The sequence below is a fragment of the Halictus rubicundus genome, chromosome 6, assembly GCF_050948215.1.
Source record: "Halictus rubicundus isolate RS-2024b chromosome 6, iyHalRubi1_principal, whole genome shotgun sequence".
Taxonomy (NCBI): Eukaryota; Metazoa; Arthropoda; class Insecta; order Hymenoptera; family Halictidae; genus Halictus; species Halictus rubicundus.
Window position 1 is genome coordinate 8567121 of NC_135154.1, and position 21536 is coordinate 8588656.

At 38.9% G+C, this 21536-nt stretch overlaps 1 protein-coding gene across 4 annotated transcripts in view; it reads left to right on the top strand.

Annotated features, from left to right (window-relative positions):
• The window catches only part of LOC143355188 (E3 ubiquitin-protein ligase Rnf220), a 211016-nt gene that overhangs the window by 117839 nt on the left and 71641 nt on the right, over window positions 1-21536 (top strand). The window lies entirely within an intron of this gene.

Genomic DNA, 21536 nt, shown 5'->3' on the forward strand with positions numbered 1-21536 from the left:
TTAAATCCCTCACGAACCAAGCCTGATTAGTGGACTGTGGACTTTTGCGCCAAAATAAAATGCTTCCAAAAGCTGTTCTTATGGACACTCCCCTTTTAGAATAATTTTTTGAAAGCTGAGAATAACAGCACACCATTTTTATCCCCCTTTTCGCTAATTTTGCCGTGAAATTACAAGACTAAGTTAATTAGAAAAAAATTAAAATTCGGATAATTCGTTGGACACTGTCGCGTCGATTTTTAGTTTCAAACGAGGGTTAAGCAATTTTTCCAAATGAATGTTTTTAATATTCTTCTAACGTTCCCCGAAGCAAGAATATAATATCGAGTGGCAGAATTTGTGCGTAGAAATGCGACTGCTTAAAATCTTTTGTTACATTAGCATTCATTGCTCGAGCATAACTTTCCTCGAGGTATAGATCAAAGATATCGTTCGGGGAGGCGAAGCAGTGCCTTCCATCATTATTTCAGTGTTAGGTGGACAGGCCGGACACCTCGGATCTTCCTCCCTCGAGGGACGATGCCCGTGTTATCGCGTCCAAATCCCGCGGATGATGAGACTTTAGTTTATTGTACGTGCGGACAAAGAAAACACCGATATTTCGATGCTGCGAGGGTGTGCGCCCTGGTAGGGAGAATAGGTGGAAAGAGGTTAACTCGATGTCCACGGATTTGTTTCGTCTTCCTGCGGGAGCATCTCGGGAATCGAAGCGATCACGCTGGCCTAAAATCCCAGTCCGTACGAGACTCGCCTGCGAAATGAGATTTTCTCCGAAGAAAAGAAAGAAGAAAAAAACAGAAACAAAAAAAAATAGATACATCGCTCTGCCCGGGAGAAGAAATCGTTCGGTTACAATCCTCGCTCGCCTGTTTCCCGAAATTTCAGTTTACACTTTGAATAATACTGTCGTTCCGCGAGATCGAATTAGATCTTTTGTTGCGGCCCGCGCATTTTTCGAACTTGGCGGAATACGAATTTTGACGAGCTATGATGCAGCTCCTCATTTTATTTTTAATCTGCAGAAAACCATCAAATTTTACATGATTTTTCTACTCTTAAATCATTTTTCTTCCTACTTTTAAGAATACAGTTTTGCAGTTTAATCTGCAAACCGATGATTGAGAATTATTGTTAAAGATTATTTTGTGAATATTCTTTCCTTAAACACTCGACTAGTTGAAAGCCATTTTTCTTCCTACTTTTAAGAATATAAAGTTTTGCGGTTTAATCTGCAAACCGATGATTGAGAATTATTGTTAAAGATTATTTTGTGAATATTCTTTCCTTAAACACTCGACTAGTTGAAAGTCATTTTTCTTCCTACTTTTAAGAATATAAAGTTTTGCAGTTTAATCTGCAAACCGATGATTGAGAATTATTGTTAAAGATTATTTTGTGAATATTCTTTCCTTAAACACTCGACTAGTTGAAAGTCATTTTTCTTCCTACTTTTAAGAATATAAAGTTTTGCAGTTTAATCTGCAAACCGATGATTGAGAATTATTGTTAAAGATTATTTTGTGAATATTCTTTCCTTAAACACTCGACTAGTTGAAAGTCATTTTTCTTCCTACTTTTAAGAATATAAAGTTTTGCAGTTTAATCTGCAAACCGATGATTGAGAATTATTGTTAAAGATTATTTTGTGAATATTCTTTCCTTAAAAACTTGACTAGTTGAAAGACTACTTCATTTAGTTACAACATGAACGGCTTGCTTTTATTATTTGTTCACAGAAAACGGTAAAGAAAAAATCGAATTTCACCGGATTTTTCCTTCCTCAGCGGTGCAAATATAAAATTTCGACATAGAACGCTAATGGTTGTGACAGTGTTTCAGTGTTTTAATATCCAACGATATGCAAAAATGATTTATATTATTTATATATTTAATTATTTAGATTAATCTTGATATAATCATTTCAGTTTGCAATTTCCATTCGGTTGATCGCCTTATTTGAAATTGCCGCACGTTCTGCAGCCGCTAATTAAAAATATTGGAGTAAAATGTTAAAAGAGCGATCGGATTTTGTTAAACGGCCTTAATTTTGCAAGATTTTTATGAGATTTGAGGATCGATTATGCGATTAGAATTGATAGGGAATGGAATAGTTGATTTAACGAAAGGGGAACAATTTTCTGAACCGGTCATTTCTCATCCCGAACACGGCTGTCCAGGAAGACTGGGACGTTGATGACTATGATGATGATGATGCTACTGTTACCGTAGCCAATACTGCCGGTGTGTTGCTGTCGTTGCCGTTGCGAGCCAGCGCAAGAGAGGCTGCAAATGCGGGAGTGCTAATATCCAATCACGTCGCTTCCTCCGGCACGATACGTTCGATCGGCTAATTTTCCATAATTAATCCACGATAAAGTCGTCACCGTTCGACAGCGTGCAGCCAATGTCGCTCGTGGTTGGCTTTTCAGGGAAACCGGCGATCTTCCGTTCACCGATTCGCCCAATTTTTCACCCACACAACCGCAATCGCTGTTGCATTTTTTGCCTGTGTGCACAACGATCGATCGAATCGCTAGACGAAGCCAACGAGAAATATTAAATTCTAACAAGAATACAAGAAATAAATAAGTTCGCCAAAAACTGAATAATCGAAAGACGATTTTGATACCCCGGGTCAAAATGGGCCCAGCCTCCGGCGGGTTAATAATTCGAGTAAACATGAAGCGATAAAAGCTTTCCGATCGAGGCGACAATTTCCAAGCGAACCGAGAATAATCGTCCGCAAAAGATTGTAAAATCCAAAATTTGTATAACTCGTCCGATTCCCGTTCCCTCGAATTGTCCAATTAAAAAAAAACGAACCGCGCGCGTAAAGTTTTAACAGCCTAATTACACACCGTTCGTGCAGCTGTCTTTGATTTCGAGGAAAAACGAAAAAAAAAAAAGAAATAAAAACAGCAAAACGGCGATTCGATGTCGTAAATTAACATTGTAGTAAAGTCTCCGGGGAATCGTAACAGTTTACAACTTCGGCTTTCATAAAACCGAATGTTATTAAGATATATCCCGGGGCCCGAATGACGAGAGTGTTACGCGGTAATTCACGTGGAGAGTAATGCCGGGGAATGATCGCGAAAGGGAATAGGAATCGGTCGAGAGAGCAGAGCTTATGCGAAATGCAGATTATATCAGGGGTGACGAATCGGATCCGGGGACCGGCGGCCCCCGATCAACGGAGCCTTAAGGAAATTAACATTCATCGAGGTGTTGAAGGCGCAAAAAGAAACCGGCGAAACCGAAAACGCGAGTAAAAGATTGCGGTTTCGGCTCGCTCGCTCGGGAGAGCTGCCCCCGGGATCCGCGGACCGGGAGAAAAGGGAGAACGACGAAACGAATCCCGAGCCGCTGATGCGAAGAATGCTGGTTAATCCGCAGACTTATGCCTCGGTAAAATGGTCAGATTTATATGGCTTAGTAGCGTAAAAGCTACTGGATACGCAAGCTGCGCCACTTAACAGAACGCGGCGAAAACGCGATTTCGGCGCTCGAAAATGGAAAACATTTTTTATCTTTTTAAACAAATGAGCGATGTTTTAAGAACATTCCAAACGAGCAAATCCGAAAAGAAAATTTTTTATTCCCCCAACACGACCCACAGGAGGCCGGCAAAGTTCGAGGACTAAATTAACCCTTTGCACTCGAGCGGTGACTCTGAAGCACCACTAGAAATTGTTGTGGCATTATTTCAAAGAAATTACACAAAATATTACAAAATATTTGTTACATTACAAAATTTGTATTCAATAGATTACTAAACATTTCAATATTATATGTAGAAATCGGATCAGTTTCGTACGAATAAAATGAAAATATTGTAAGACGGAAGAAAAATTTAGTTTTAGATGGAAAACAGCGCCGAGTGCAAAGGGTTAAGAACGTGAAATTATGATTTTTTCAATATTCAAGTGCGATTTAAAGGAAAACTATCAGAAATAGCTGAGTTGGGTTTAGACAATACGAAAGCTTACGTCTCCCAGGATTTAAAACGACGTTGAAACAAGTAATTGTTATTACATTTTGAAAATTATAGTTTTTTCAAGTGAGCACAAGTTTTTCACCTATATTTGAACTTTAAGTATGCATATGTTAGCCGGAACCTAATAGAACCTAGCAACGACTACACTCTGATAAACTATGATTAGTTGACCAAAGAATGCAAAAAAATTCATTTGCTACAACTTGCAACAAATCTACCAGAAATTACAGATTTACTTCAGGAATATTAATGCAGAAGAACAGGTACATTAATTCCACTTATTCTATAATTTGTTTAAAACCTGTGTAATTAATAAACACCGTGTAAATTCAAATTGATTTTTGTTGCAATTTGAAGCTATAAGTGTTACCTTTTTACCGATTAAATTTCATTCAATTATCTCTAATGCTTTAGAAGTTATTATTTTATAGTTTCCGAACGATGTTCGAAGAACGCGATTTCAACCGAAATTTGTGGCTCTTTAACCAGCAAAACGTCGACATTAATCCAATTAGTATATAGAGGAAAGTGGCCTAATATGGGAAGGATTTTTTAAAATAAAAATTTCGCCTTTACTGCTTCACATTAGATTTTTATTTATTGTTAAGTAATCAAAACCCTGCGATCCCCCATATTCGAAACATGGTGTCCCTAACGTGTTCTCTAGTGAAATAAAAATAATTTCTAGCAATTTAATTGAAATGAAAATTTTTGAAAATTGTGTTTACTAACGAGAAGGTATCAAAGGCCCGCAATTTGTTAATTAGATTCTCCTACTTAGCATGGCAGATTTTTCTCATAATATCGTCGTCAAAATGAGCCGTGTCTGATTTATTTATCCGGATAGCGCGTCCGAAAATATGTATCTGTTTCAATTAATTTTTTATTAATTTGCGATACCAGCAGCAACGCAAGAGGTGCGCGCGAGGAGGTGATTAATATTCGAGTAACGCAATAAATGTTTCCAATATGCGTGTTCAGCGCGGAGTGTACGGGTCAAAGTTTCTCCATTTTGTTTACAGGACCGTTACCGATTTTACTGCGGTGATTGCAGTTAAATAGTCGTGTTACGATCGGACGTGAACGTGATAATTGATTTGCGCGACATCGCGCTCGAACTGACGTAAGAATAACGATGATTTAGTAAAAAAAAAACCGATCTGTCACACGTACGGTTTTGCAACCGGTTGTTTGTTATCCGGAGACAAACGGAAAATAATACTGACGACTATAAATCTGTGCGTTAGATTGTAAAATAAATGAAAAAGACACTCAAAGTCACTCAAAGACATTCACACACACACACATACACACACACCCCTCCCGAGCAATCCCAATTTGTAGGAATTGTTATGCTAGTTGCATTAAAACAATAACTGGACTGCGGATTTTTATGGAAAATAAGAATTCCCTCCTTCGAATGATTTTAATAAAACGAATATATTAAATTGTTTTAATCTATCACTTCAAATTGTGTCTACTCATTTTTGTGATAAATGCAAAGTTAGTTTAATTTTGCAATGCTCTAAATCAATTTTACAAATTCAAACAAATCCTGGTGTACACGTGATCAAGAACTGCATTAGAATGCAATAGAAATTAATTTTTCGAAGTTTCGAAACTACTTAATAACTACTTAATAAATAGTAACGTATTAACCCTCCGTGTACTATGCCGGAGTCATTCGTGACCCGTCAATACGCACAATTTTATTTCGATATAAGACGACGCTTTTTATTTCGAAATAAGAAAATTTTTCCTCTTCACCCGAAATACGACGAAAGCCAGTCCCGAGTGGTCGTCTTATATCGAAAGAAAACTGTGCTAGTCTTGTAACATCGGTGTGGGTCAGAAATGACTCCGGCATAGGCGTAGGACTCACAGGAGTTAATTATATTCGTGTAAGAGTGTGTCGTGTCAATTTTTGGGGGAAGTTCGGCGGTTTCGATTATTCTTTCGAAATAAACCGTGTACTTGCTATTCCACGCGCCCTTGACACAAGTTCTGAGGGATTTAGGCGACGAGCTGTAGCGTTGGGAGGCGGATAGGAGGTGAGAGAGAAGATACAGGTTTCCTGGGGACGGCTGATGAGGTATTGATGATAGGATCGCGTCAACACCAGCTGAGCCAATTACACGCCTAAATCTCTACTCGCCTCCCTCCTCTTCTATCCAACGTCTCTCCTCCTATTCTCTTCCGCGAACACATGTCTCCTTTCCATGACCAGAATTCCATTCAATTTTTCCGTCTTCAACAACTTTTCAGAAAACCTACAATGCCAACCTCCGCTCTACATTCTATCGTTTCACCCGAACGCCCTTATCGCAATCATGCTACCAATCGACTTCTCCGTTCGTGTCAGCGAAAACTGCAAATAAACATTTAATACTGAAATATGTAGTGTTATAATCTTTCACTCATTTGTTTGTCAGATTCCTGTAATTTATATACAAATTTTAGATTCTTCACAAAATAATCTTTAACGAACAATTTCATACATGCAATCAATTCGGTAGGTTTTTACATAGAGAACTTTCTAAAAAGCAGTAAATCACGAGGATGTGCGTAAACTCACCTGTCAAAATTTGCTGAAAATGGCACACCTTTACACACGCATAACTTTTGACGTAGTGATCTCCTAGGATCGAAACGAGGATTTTCGTCATCTTCTCGCCAAAATCTACATGATTGCACAAGAAAGAGTTGAAAATTTCTGGCTTCCTGAGGCGAAGTTTCGCCAGAAAAATTAACGTAGAAGAAATGCCAGTGGAACTTCGCTCGAGGAACGTGCGCGGACAAAATCGTGAACGCGCTGGCAACGACAATAATTTCGAGTTGCAAACGTACGAATTTTCTGCACCCACTTGCGAACAATTTATGCACAGCTCCAGACTTTCCGAGACCGATTTACCTATCAACTCGGTTGATACGTTTCCACACTTTGTAAACCGGCACAATTCAAACCCGTCGGAGCGTTACGATTCCCCCCCCCCCACCGGTCTAATAACACGTGTTTCTCTTTTCTGTTGCAGGTAAGTGATCCCGTCGATCTCGAAAAACTGTTAGTCGGCCGGAGTAGTAAAATGTCGCGGCGTTTTTCGTCGCCGAGTTTATGTTTATAGTTGCTGCTTGTACCCGTAAGTAGGTGGAGAATATGTCTTTTGGCGTTTCCGAGCATAGAGAGGCGAAAGGAAAGGGGGTGTTGCGCATACCTTTCGCCGCAATAACAACGCGCGCGAAATTGTTACGTCCCGCAAAGAAATCCGGTTTTATAAGACCGTATATCTTAAAGGTTATCGACACGGAACGATTCCCATATGTTAAGTTGTTGTGTCGTAGATACGCTCGCGAAACTTCGCGAAGTCATAACGCCATTCGGATAGTCGTCGAATTTCACCACGGAGACGCACTGTTCAACGCGACGCGACGGTCGTATCTAATGACAAGTTACGACGTCTGCGCCGATACGATTTTTGCAACAAAATGTATCGAACCCCGCCGCGAAGAACAAGAAATTACGACGACTTTCCAGTCCTAATTATTCGGGTGTGGACGTGTGGAATTGATTCGCTACATTCCTGCGGGTATCACGGTTCTTTTCGTTTCTTTGCGAAAAATGTGTTACGCACTGACTGGCTTAATAGTGCAACTATTGTCGACGGCTGGTGGCTAACGGGTCTGTGGTGGACGACTGTTGTCATTGTCGGTGTATGTCAGGTCTCTTTTTTGAAGAATATTTTAGATTTCTTATTAAATTTACACAGTTTTTAGTACATCTATTGAAGTCGACATATTTTACTTCTCATCTACTGATCTTCTACCTAAAAATTCAATAAATATATCTTTAATAAGAAATCTTAAATATTCTTCAAAAAGAGACGTGACATACACCGACAGTGACAACACACACAATTCTTAGTGCATCTATTTCTATTCAAGTCGACATATTTTGCTTTTTATCTATTGATCTACCTAAAAATTTATTAAATATATCTTGTTATATTTAAAATTGAGTTAAACATTTCAAACTGGGAACGCGTCGTAGCCATTTCTGCAAACCACTGTTTAATAATTAGGCTGCGGATTTTATGCATTCATGACAAAAATGGCCTATTTTAAAACAGTAAAAACCTTAGAAAAATTTTAAAATACATTATTTTCAACCTGTTAACCATATTAAGAAAGAAAATAAATTTCTATTTCACTCCAGTCTGTTGCAATTCAGGTGGAAAATTTTTATTTTGCATAAACATCCGCAGTCTAGTAATAATATATCTTCGTGGGGTTTTGTCTACTGAATATTTGTTCAATTTTCAAAGCTAGTTAATGTCGAAACAAATTTCTTAAAAACTTCCAGCTATCAGGACTGATAGCAAAAGAAAAAGGAAAAAGGAAAAAATTCACAACTAAGAACTAGAACTTAACCCTGGGACTCCTGCGAGGCCTATGCCGGAGTCATTTCCGACCCACGCCGATATTTCGTTTTCTTCCGATATAAGACGCTGGCTCGTTTTCGCCGTATTTCGGACGAAGAAGAAGAACTTTCTTATTTCGAAATAGAAAGCGTCGTCTTATATAAAATTATACATGGGGGCTAAGAATATTATTGTAAAATGTTATCCGAATTGTAAATGACTTTCAAATTGAATTGACTAACTTTCAAATACTTCAGGTCTTTCATCTATTTTATCGTGTACGTGCAATTTTATTGAAAATAGTGTAGTAATAGCAATGTCAATTATTTTTAGAAAACTTTACAGTGAAAATGAACTACAAAGGTATCATAAAAGTTGCAAAAATTCATCCAGTACAAAAGTATTATAAAAATTGTAAATAGTGTCGATCGACGATGCGACGATAATGTTTAATCACGAAATTCGTCATTTTAAGTCTAACATAAAATTGTACATGAGGGCCAAGAATATTATTGTAAAATGTGATCCGAATTGGTCCAGCAATCCGATTTTGAAAACTTTCTAGAAAAATGCAAGAAAAATAAAATGTCCAAGTCATATGGTCCCATATTAACACGTTGAATGCCATTTCACTCATATGTGGGTGACAGAATTATTCGTGCAGGTTTTAAAATTAATTTTTACGTTGATACATTCATTGTACTAAACTTGATTAGGATCCGTAACATGCAGGAAACTTGGAGGATTACTCAGTATCGTACATTTAATTTTTTGCAATTTTTTGTTAATTTCATTAACACTAGAACTACCGAGCAATAAATGCGACTGACGTATATCCTTTGTAACAGTGACAAGACTGTGACCATTTAGACTTCACACAACTTTTATTGTAATATGTGCTCTAATGAAGAGCCTCATTAAAAAATGTCCGATGAAAACATTTTTACAATTTCAGTAATTGTAAAAGAAAAAATTAGGAACCAGTCATTTTGACTGGTCCGGTAGTTCTAGTGTTAAATAACTTACTTTTTGATTTTATGGAATTTTAGGGGTTTCTAGTTGGGCGTTCAAAGTGTTAAAAAATGTGTCGTCTATTAAATATTGTCCGAATATTAACGGGATTCAGTGTAGGTTATTCACGAAGTATTTTGGCGTAGGCAAAAGGCGAGGGAGGGGAAGAGGAGGAAACGGAACGGAACGGAACCGGGCGAGCAGAAGAAGGCTATTTGTCCCGGAGTCTCGCGTTGCCGCTGCTGAATAACAAAGTGGTAGGAAATAACAAACGCGTCGGTACATTGAAATAGCCTCGACGGCCGTATCTCACGGTCCTGGACGGTGGAAGAAGGGTGTCGAGGAGAGGCTCCTCTGGGGCGAGGGAGGAAACACGATGGACGGGGAACCAGCGTGGAACAGAGAACAGAGACGGGGCTTATCCATGGGAATAGAGGACGCGGAAAGCGGCTCGTGGAAGATGCTCGTCGGCGCTCCTTCTCTCGCGAAATCGCCTCCCAAATCTCGCGTGAAAATTACCCTATTGTGTCTGGGTCGGCACTCCGCCCACGTTTGCCGACCCCGTATTTCATCCCCCGGGTTACATAATCGGCTTTTTGTTTCACCTTTTTATCCCCACCTCTCTCCGAACCGAACCCGAACCAGGCTCGGGTCCGGCCCCGACCCGGCGTTTTCCCTCTCACCTTTTTTCCCGTAAACCACGGGAACCAAAGGACGGAGAAAAAGTGGCCTCTGGATATCGTAAACCTCCACCCCCGCAACAGTGGACACGCTCGATTTGTTTCTGAGCACCTCTTCGCGGTTCGCCGCTGGACGCGGGTCTTCTAAATCGACCAAGTTCACGCTCTTCTTCTTCCTCTTCTTCTTCTTCTTCTTCTTTTTCGGTTTCGCAGAGTCCTCTTCATCTTTCGACCACCGCTTGACCCGCCCCATCGCCACAGATCGACGGCTCGTTCGTTGATTGACGAGTTCTCACAATTTTTAGGCATTTTTTAAAAATTATTTATTAGGCTGAGGATCCGTTTGCAAAATTATAGTCGCACGAACCAGTTAAATTATTGCAGAAACCAATCCGTGAACCTTCGTGGGTCTATCGTTCGTGTACGAGCAAGTACAGTGTCTTCTCGATATGAGTCCGCAACATGGGTCTGGCCAGGGACATATATCGAGTATAGACTGTACACTGAAATCATGAAAATATACTGTATTAGTCTGAGGAGTTAGAAACACGGTATGATCGAACTCTTTCGATTTCACGAAGTATGAAAATATTTCTGCAATATTTTATATTTTTATTTCATCCTGGAAAAAATCGGGCAAGTCCATTTTTCAGTGGAATTATGCTCACAGAAGTTGTACGTGTTTTTACATATTGCCGATTGTTAGAAGTGAGAATTAAGTTCAGAATCCGAGCATTGTTAGTAGAAATATCAGAAAAGGAATTTTGCTTTGTCAGTCAGTCAGACCAGGGAAACCTTTTGAAATCGATGCGGCATTTCGTACATTCTTCGCGATTGATACTTTATAACAAATGCGTACAGAGCAAGTATCTTTTTATAATTAATCCCTGTTAACAATCGCCGGACGGATCAAGCTGTTTTATCGCTCTTTCGCTGATTCCTCTTCCAGTTGTCACGTGGAAATATTGAAAAAACATACACACACGCGCGCGCACGTACACATGTACGAGGATATACACGTATGTGTGTACGTACGTGCAGGATTATAGGTAGTTATGTACACGTTGAATAGTAGCGAGATATCATCGCAGGTTATCAGTACGAAATTGCAGAAGGGGACGAATGTCGATGTGGTGGTAGAACGAGAGAGATAAGAGCTGCAGGCGCGAGTGGGATGACTGAACGACTGTTTGAAAGATCGACGTGGACCGTATGCTGTTTACATGTTTATAGTGTAACGATGACAAATTCATTTCCACCCCCGCGTTTGGACTGCGACGCGATATCGGCAGGGAAACGAGGATTTGTCCTGTGTGTTTGTGATCTGTTACGTCTGCAATCGATTACCTGAAAAAAAAAACGAAAGAAACATTATTTTGACATTCTATTTATTATTCGAAAGTATCTGTCTCCTATTTATTATTCTAAAGTACGAATCTAGTATTTTAATATCGTATTTTGGCATTCTATTTATTATTCGGAAGTATCTATCTCCTATTTATTATTCTAAAGTACGAATCTAGTATTTTAATATCGTATTTTGGCATTCTATTTATTATTCGAAAGTATCTATCTCCTATTTATTATTCTAAAGTACGAATCTAGTATTTTAATATCGTATTTTGGCATTCTATTTATTATTCGAAAGTATCTATCTCCTATTTATTATTCTAAAGTACGAATCTAGTATTTTAATATCGTATTTTGGCATTCTATTTATTATTCGAAAGTATCTGTCTCCTATTTATTATTCTAAAGTACGAATCTAGTATTTTAATATCGTATTTTGGCATTCTATTTATTATTCGAAAGTATCTATCTTCTATTTATTATTCTAAAGTACGAATCTAGTATTTTAATATTGTATCACAAACAATACCGATCAAATTAGAGATTTTATCGCATTTTGTACATTTGGATTTACTATACCTGCATGAAAATCTCGTCTGACAATAATAATATATTAAATTTGATGAAAAGTATCTTTTTTAAAAGTCTGCAAAATTTCGTGGAAGTATGTTACGCATTTTATCTGTTCTTATTCTACGAAAACATAAATGTCGACACAGCATATAGTTCGTGTACCATTTTCTGTAGTTTCTACTGTTAACTAGCAAATAATTGGAATAGCTTGCTGGTTAGTATTTCAGTTTAGATGATACGGTCAGGTTAATCTCATTTGCATTATCGAGGGATTTTATTATATTCCGTATAAAATGTCGAATACTTTTGCGACAGCTGGTCAAATAACTATAAAGATAGTAATAACAGTTATAAACAATATAAAACGCAATGTACTGTGACACAGGCGAACACTAAATATGTAGGCTACTTTCAAATACTTCAGATCTTTCATCTATTTTATCGTGTATGTGCAATTTTATTGAAAATAGTGTAGTAATAGCAATGTCAATTATTTTTAGAAAACTTTACAGTGAAAATGAATCACAAAGGTATCATAAAAATTGTAAAAATTCATCCAGAAGTATTATAAAAATTGTAAATAGTGTCGATCGACGATGCGACGATAATGATTAATCACGAAACTCGTCATTTTAAGTTTGAATAATCATTGGTGCGCTTGAAGTCAAATTCGCTGATTCTTGTGAAAACTTGAAGGGCTGGAGTATGAATCACAGTTTGAAAGTATGCGAAACTGTCGTCCGTGTGACCATTGCATTGACAGTAAGTACTCGATGGAAAGTCGAGCCAAATTTCACCAACTCATGATTCAATTAAAAAGCTTTTGCACATACCGATCAGTATGTTCAACGCTCTCTCATCGAAGCAGTTTAGTCCTCGATTCGAGACCCCTTCTCATGTTTCGCTATTGAAATCACCCTCTCTAACATTTCGCATTTGTGCTCGACATATTAAATCGCGCCCACTATTTCAAATAACCCGCTTCAAAAAGATAGCGATTGAGATAAATCCCATTTTACAAATCCCATCGACTGCCAAAATTTAATATGAGCCCTAAATATAATTCTCTTACCATTTCCCTTATTCAGACTATGCAATAATCATTCGATTGCAGATTTTTAAAAACTGTATTTATAAAATACCCAAATTAGGAGTTCTTCCTCTAATAATTAATATTGCTTTCGTCTACTAATTTTTGTCATAATTACTCTCATGTAGGGCAACATGCATTATGAAAAGGGCAGTATGAAAAGTGAAAAGTAAGGGGTTTTGGTAACTTTCTGAAAATATTGCTAGTTAAACTATTAAATTTTATAAAAATGCACTACTAGTTACCAAATTTTTGGCAGATACAGATTTGTATTGTTGTGAAATTTAGAATTTAAAAGTCTGTTAACTGAACGAAGTGTTTAAACTATTAAACGAAGCAATATACGTAAAAATTGCAAAATATATAAACCAAAGAAACGATGATTCGATAGCGTCAGTTCCATCTTTGAACTCCACACTCATCAGCGAATGCAATTAACGTTTTATAAATCTCGTGTCGAGTGAAACAAAAAGATTTACAAAACCTCGTGCAATTTCATCACAGGGCATCGTTAAATAAAATCTCAAATATTTTTCGCCCGCGATCCTTTTTACTCGATTGTCCAATTATACAAAACGTATTCATCAGAATTTGTCCATTGACTTCCGAGGTCCAAACGTTTAATCGAAGATAATACATTATCCGGCAATATATTGAGATATGTAGAGTGGTCCATAGTACCCTAAATAAACGATAAATTTCCCGCTCCTGACGCCGCAATCGCACCCCAAACCATTATATGTATGCCCTCCGTCGTGCTTAACGGATATACAAAATTCAATGGGTACACGTAGACTTTTCTGACCAACTGTGTATGCCCACTTCAATAAGTGCACGCGTGCCTTAACTTTCGATTCTTCCAACTATTTATGCACTCCCTTTTAAGAATTAAAAGGCACTAATGCACTAATTTTTCCACTTCGACCCTTACATGTTACGGTGAAGTCTCGATCTAAGTCCAATCCTCGGGTCCGTGCTGTGACATGTATCGTGTAGGTGTGTATCTTCTTTTGGCCCCGTCGAACGCAGATAAAGAACACACAATTTAAATATATTTTCTGCTCGCAAAGAACAGGAAATGTTTTTTTCGGTTTTTTTTCTGGGCTGCTTTACCGAAAATTGTAAAAGAATACATGCTTCCTCTTCAACGTTCGGCACAGAACTAAAGGCAAAGCAAATTCTTTGCAAATAATTGATTACTTACGGGTACCCCTATATGTATTTTTTCTGCTTTTTTCTGAAAAAAATTAAACCTGCTGCACTAATAGAGCTTTTGCCGAGATTGACTGTCGAGGAGGTTGCGGAAAAAAAGTAGAATTCTTTTTGCACATGGTGCCTGTGATTGTGGACGAGTGCATCGACCGGCACACCGTCAAATCGTTTAGAGGCCTTCGCGTAGACAAGGTTATAAAATAGAAAGGATCTGCAGCAAGAAGTGTGCTCTTACATCGTCTCTTTCATAGTTATCTCGAGCGTACACGGACGAACGGTAACTCGGTAGACGAAACGTTTGTGGTTACCTGTTGTGCTCGCTTTATTAGACCGTTACCACTGTCATCAGGAACCTGATGGCAAATGGATCTCGCTTTTGTAAATGAAATTCTCCTCCGCGTCTAACACGATGAAATTAAATGAGAACTGGTTCTACTCGCAGCGATGGGATCAACTTCCTCCCGTGGATTATTGAAACGCACGGCCGCCGCGCCGGAGCAACTTTGTTTTTCAACGGTGTTCGATTTTTTCCCCGTTCGGAAAACCATCGCACAGCCCGGTTTTTCACTGTTGCCTACAGTCGCGGTTTACGGTAACTTCGTGGTAAATGTGTTCTGGACGCACCGGAGGGAAGCGTGTAATCTCGTAATTGGTCATTTGCGAAACATTTAATGTTTGTTAAAATGTTGCTGTTAGCAGTAAGAAAATAATTACGATTTTCTGCTGGATCTTGCTGGAACGTTCATGCGCTGGATGCGCGTTCAATTGGGAAAGAATTCGTTCTATTATTAACTAATGAAGAACAAAACTTACGATATCAGTCAGATATTTCTAAAGGCGAACATTTACTTCAACGTTCGTTTCTTTAATTTGTAAATGGATTTTTCTTCGTAGGATTGGATTAATTTTTTTACTATCGAATAGTTTTAATATATGCTTCCTTTTAAATCTGCTCTTTTGCGTATAATGTTCAATAGAAAATTAGTTTGTGTTTTTATGAAACATCGATGGATATATTTGTGACATTTTTCTGGTTAAAACGAGCCCAAACACGGCACAGTTTGGTTCGTATTTGCTTGTTTAATTCACGATACAGTAGCACCTCGATTATCCGAACCAATATCTAAATTCTTCATTGGTCCAGTGATCCATACACAACACGATTTGTTATTGAAGATGGAGTCTAATACTGCAGCGCTAGATAACCGCTTTATAATCCTACTGCTTATACTCCACAGTTCGGATATTGGAGGTTCCGCTATATCGTGGATTAAACAGGTAAATGCGAACGAAGTTGTGTCGTGTTTGGTATCGTTTTGACCGGAAAAATGTAAAGAATGTCATAATCAAAGTTTCATAAAGAAATGATGAGAAATGAAAGAGCTGTATCATGAAATTAATATTGTCTCTTTAGTAGACAAATTAGTATTGTCGCTTTAGTTGTCGCGTTAGTAGACGATATAAGTGACATTTCGGTGCGAATTTATCGAGACGTAGCTGTATGAAGACGGTTCTGCCGTAATGCTTTTCCATCCGAGAATAATTTTCACGACCGATGGCTCGTTCATTCGATTAAATCCTTTCCGGCAGGGGTCGGGCGGCAATAAAGAAGTACAAAAATGTAACCGGGCAATAAAACGTGTTTGGGATTTGTACGCGATTTGCTCGAGAGCCGAGGAGATCGGGTCCGTACCATCGCTAGGCGGCAGATTTTTCGTCTATTCCCGGTCATAATCGAGACCGGCACCTTTCAGTGTCTCTAAATCGAGTCGTTGGTAGGAATCTTTACAAGCAAGGTTATAAAATTTCGAGGGACTTTAAAGATAGAGGCCTGGCAGGGGCTGCAGGGCGAGGTGGAGTCGAGGAGGCTCTTTCACGTATTGTACGGGGAACTGCGAGATCAGGCTTGCAGCTTCCACAGCTGTGCGTATGGAGGCACCGAGTGACGTCTCTTTCTCTTCGAACCGGCCATCTTGGAACACTCTACGGGTTTTCTCCTTTTATCATTTTTATTAGACCTCCGTTCGCTATCGTCATTGAAGTCCGGCAGGGGTTTATGGTTACAGTGCTATTCAGTAGGCAGGAAATGCCACGATGAAATTCTGCTGTTCGCGGCTGCGGGAACTCTTTCACGCGTGAACATTCAATTGGTATCATAAATTACTCGTGAGACTGCTCTCCCCGCCATATCGCGAAATACCAAAAGCTGTGAAACGTTTCGAACCACCGACCGGGAATTCGGGTGAAAGATCCTCGAGGATGCGCGTTTTGTTGGCCCTAACCCGTTGACAACCGTGTTCAGCGATTGTTCGTGCACAGTTAAAAATTAACTTTACAGGAGTATCGCTGTTCAGAGCTGCCAATTTTACACAATTTATGCGGTCAGAAATGCCTAGGTTATTGTAGGTCGCTTCGAAATTTGGTATACTTGTTTGGCTTACTTCAGAATAATACACTGTTGTTTGCGGCTTAACTTCACCTTGACAACTCAGAAATTATTAACTTTTTAATATACATTCCTGTACATCTTTACGAGAAAATGCCAAAAATCGAAGTTTTATTGCGAGGAATTCACTGGTTCAAAAGTTATGCGTGTTTAAAGTTGAGTGATTACACCCTGTTCTGGGACAAGCTGTTATAGAACCGTAATTCAAATATAGAGAATTGAATACGGGATCTCAAAGAGAAAGTAACTGCCAAAAAACGCTTAAAATGGCTCAACTTTAAACACGCATAATTCTTGAACCAGATAATCCCTCACGTCAAAACCTCGATTTTTTACATTTTCTCGCCAAGCCGTACAGGATCGTATAATAAAAAGTTAAAAATTTCTGGGTTCCCAAGGTGAAGTTTAACCTTCAAAATATTTCAGTTCAAATAGTTCCGAGCGCAAAAGTTATCGACTTTATATCACTTTTCATGGCTGCCGTATCTCAATCTCACGAATTAGACCATCCTCTTCATTCTGTTTAACCAGAATGATGCAGAAAAGAAAATGTTTTGACAAAGTAGCCGTGTTGCCAGCAAAACGAACTTACGTTCCGAAGAACCGATTATTTGGATCTGCTTCGTGTAGGTAATTAGGGTCGAATGTGTGCCGGGAGTTGCACAATATAGATGTAACCGTGAAGTGAGACAGGGTGACGAGTTTATGCGCGGTGACCGTAAATCCCGGGCCGGTGACGTTTATACTCGTCAAACCGAACAATACCGGACGTAAATAACTTAACCGAGAACTTGAGTCGGCCCGGAGGTTTCGGGCCGAACGGCCCGCGAAACCGTTTCACCTTGTACGGACTCGGAACTCGCGTTGCGACAGAAAACGCCCGTAAACACCTAGCCGTTTGCTGTAAATCATTGTTACTGCCTCCAGCTGATTGCTTTTAGGATGATTTACCTCGACACACATGTGGGTCCCTCCTTTTCGGCGACCGCCTTGTTACAGCAAAACGCACTCGTACTTTTCGCTAATCGGGTCGTAATATTAATTATTATGTCTCTCACTTATACCGCCCTCGATTTATGATCGTTAGACAAAATATAAGTGGGCGAAATCAGTGAAATCATCGGAGGAGGCCAAGTTTTCACATTTTTAATGCACGTATGGCTGCAGTTCAACGGTAAAACTTTTATGCAATTGTCATCGCTATTTTAGTTATTTACATTGCGGATTTTTATGCTTTTTTTTTGACACATGCGAAATACAAGACAATACAATAAACAAAAATTAATGATACTTTCGTTTTCAATATAAGGAGAAATGAAGAAGTTGCTGCCTTATTTCAGTTATCGTAAAGTTAAATATTAAGGTGGAAAAATTGTAATAAACATCCCTGTTTTCATCTATAATTTCTCAAGTCTCCGAAATCCAGCCATAAATTTTGATTTTACTGTGGCCATTTTATCGAGCCCGTGACAAGTTGCATGCGTCTTTCGGTATTCAATTTTTGCAATCCTTGATGCAAGTTAATTGCATTGCCGAAAACGTGCTGTCGTAAAAATGTAATCAAAATGGTTACTGCTCATTTTATACTGCAACTGAAAATTCGATCGCAGCATGAGCGGAAGAATGTTAACTTTTTCGAGAATTATTACGTTAATATATCGTCACTGTAATTTACAAATGTTTATCGAACGGAATTGTTGCCATTTTGTAATAAGAGAATGAATAAACCATAAGACCGAAATTCAGTAATCAATGGAGTTAGTTGGTACGAAATAGGAAAGTAATTAAATCATATTTTAATGAAGCTTCTGGGATGTAGATTGTTCAACGACAGCAGATCTAATTAACTGGAAAATTGATATCTGGGATGAATGTACATTGTGCGTGCACAGTACTCGTCAGACAGTTTTATCTGTTTATACATTTAGACACATTATGCTATTGCAATTAATTAATTACTGTATCTTCGTATTTCGACGGTCTCGCAGAGACCAAATATTATTGAGTTTAATGAACACTGTGGCGTCAAGAATTGATACAGGAAACGATACAAAAGGCGAGATAAAACGTTAATTATTTAAAAAAAAATTTGAACGAACCAAAAAACTATTTCGAACACTTGGAGATGATTTAACCTTTATCGAATCAGTTACAAATTTTCACAGTTCGTATTTTGCGAAGAAAGAAGCATATTTTAATTAATATTTTGCTGTAGGCTGAGTGCGAGAAAAAATTTGTAAAAATTACTGGCACAGTGGAAAGGGGTGGAGGGTTAAATTAATTTCGCTGTTAACAGAGGCCAACATGCGAAAGAAAACGTTTATTATTTTATACGGTGATAAATGTTGAGTAATGGATCGAAGTGGGTGCGGAAAATAAATTTAAAAAATGATCCGCAGGGCAGGAAACGAGAGGGTAAGTTAATTTCGCTATTAACAGTCCTCGCCCGAACACCGTTAAATCTCGTGGACCCCAAACCGAGCCGATAACTGATTTTTCTAAGGTCGTTATTGTAATCCTCACCCCCAAGGGTACGTTGCAAATGGTGCTACCGCGAAGATTAATGTAGCACGATGAGTGTCCATGGTGATCGCTGCGGAGCCACAATCAGCCCCTTTCATGAATGAACTAAATTCTGTTTGGAGGTTATTAATTCTTGCGGTTTTCTCTAACGAGTCAAAAGAACAACACTCGAAGCTCAATTTTGACAGAAAGATTCTCAAAAATATTTTCATTTTATCCACGAAGAAGATGCAAACTAGCCTCTATAATACTGTGGTTCTTTGTACAGAATAAAAATTGTCCAAGTCAATTGTGGTGTCCTCAATCATTTTATTAAGTCGAAAATAATACAGCAGTATCCTCGAATTCTTATGACGTACTTGTAGTTGTGTATTTCACCTATTAATTTTTATCTTATCTGTACAAAATTTGCAGTCTAAGCATTTCTTACGTTTTCTAGAATTTATCGTAGGGTAATAGACCCAATTACTATGGACGTGTCTATATTAATTAAGCTTTAAAAGTCAGTATAAGTAATACAGGCACATAAATTGGTACCCCCACAGTAATTGGGTCCCTTATCCTAGCATTTTATTTCACTTTTACTCTCAGCGAAAAAATTTCTCAACAAAGAATTTGAGAGATTAAAATGAATGGGAATTAAAAATCCTAAATTGCATTTTTACTGGGAGTTTCATAAGGAACATTTACAAAACGACTAATGCTGTAATATTCGAGAAAAATGTCAGCAGCGACATATAAAAATCCGGCTGGATAATTGACTGTATCCTGTCTGCTTTTTTCTAATGAACGAACCGGCGCAGAACAGGATCTTTTGAATAGCATCGAAATACTGCGCCGGCGGCCGCAGAGTACCGCGATATTTTATATTTCGGCAACGCACAATAGAAAACAAACTCCAATTAGACCGCGTATCGAGTAACTCTCAAACGTGATGCGAACAAAAAGGCACGCGAAATCGACTACAAATCGGCCTGTAATGCACAATGCATCGTTAACACACCTGTCACCGGTGACGGACTCCGTTAACTTGTATGTAATACGTGTGTGTTAACTTTTAAACCCTCCGCGGTCGGTGCAACGGCCGTTTCGATGCCGGGCTGTTTGCATTATGTTGCAAATGTATACACACGGCAACTGCTGCAAAATCACGCTTAAATAATCACTCGGACCCGCTCAACTTTCGCATAGTTACAAAACACAACTACGGAGCGTTCGAACCCTGTCAAATATACTCAACCAAAATCGTGAGCATGATCCACCAATAGAGGAAACCACGAGTCACTCAATTTTATTTTAAATATTTAATATTGAAGCAAAACTTTTAGTACGGATAGTATTGACGGGTCAAAAATTGATAAAGCACTATCCCAGGTCCTATGCGATCATAGGAACCTATAAAATTTATAGATATATAATAATATATGAAAAATAGTATTTTGTTTATAGTAGAAAATTCTTTCGTGATCGTTACGGATGCGAATAGACGTTTGATTGGACACTTCTCGATTGGTGTAGTCATCAAGCCTGATTGTTTGACTAGCACGCCGGCAGTTTTGCTGACCGGTCGATCGGTTTTCGAGCGACTTTGAAAACCGGCAGCGGGTAATGAAAGTCTAATTGTGAGGGCGATTAGGTGTCGGAACGAAGCCCTTGGCTATCTTCGGCCAGCCCGTATTGAAGATCGGACATCCGATGATCCTGTGGCCGGCGGAGATGCTGGTGTCCCGAGCCTACCGGGTCATGGAGAACCTGAACGAAGGAGGGAGAGAGAGAGAGAGAGAGAGAGAGAAGAGAGGAGAGGAGAGGAGTAGCGCAGAAGGGCGGGTGGTGGGGCGGGCATCAGTCAAGGGATTAGCGGGATTAGCCCTCGAGGGGAACTTGTTAATTGCTCGGTAGGCTGCCAGTAGAGACGAGGTGGATACATGTGGGGAGGTCGGGGCACGCTCTGTCAGAAACGGAAAGGGAGACTAGGCTGAGAAAAGGCACAAATCACTGCAGAGTTACGGACTTAAGGAGGCTTACTAGCCAGGTCACGACGATCCTGTTGCAGTTGCACTAGCCGCGCCATGCTGTTGCAGTCCTTGCACAGCTTGCTTCAACATTCGCGGAAGAAAGTGGACTGAAAGAGACATACGCTGGTAAATTAATTTTTTGAGGATCGATTACAGATTTTATTGAACAATTTTTGTCAGTACATTCTTCTATGTGGGCCTGTTAACCCTTAGCGCTCGAATGG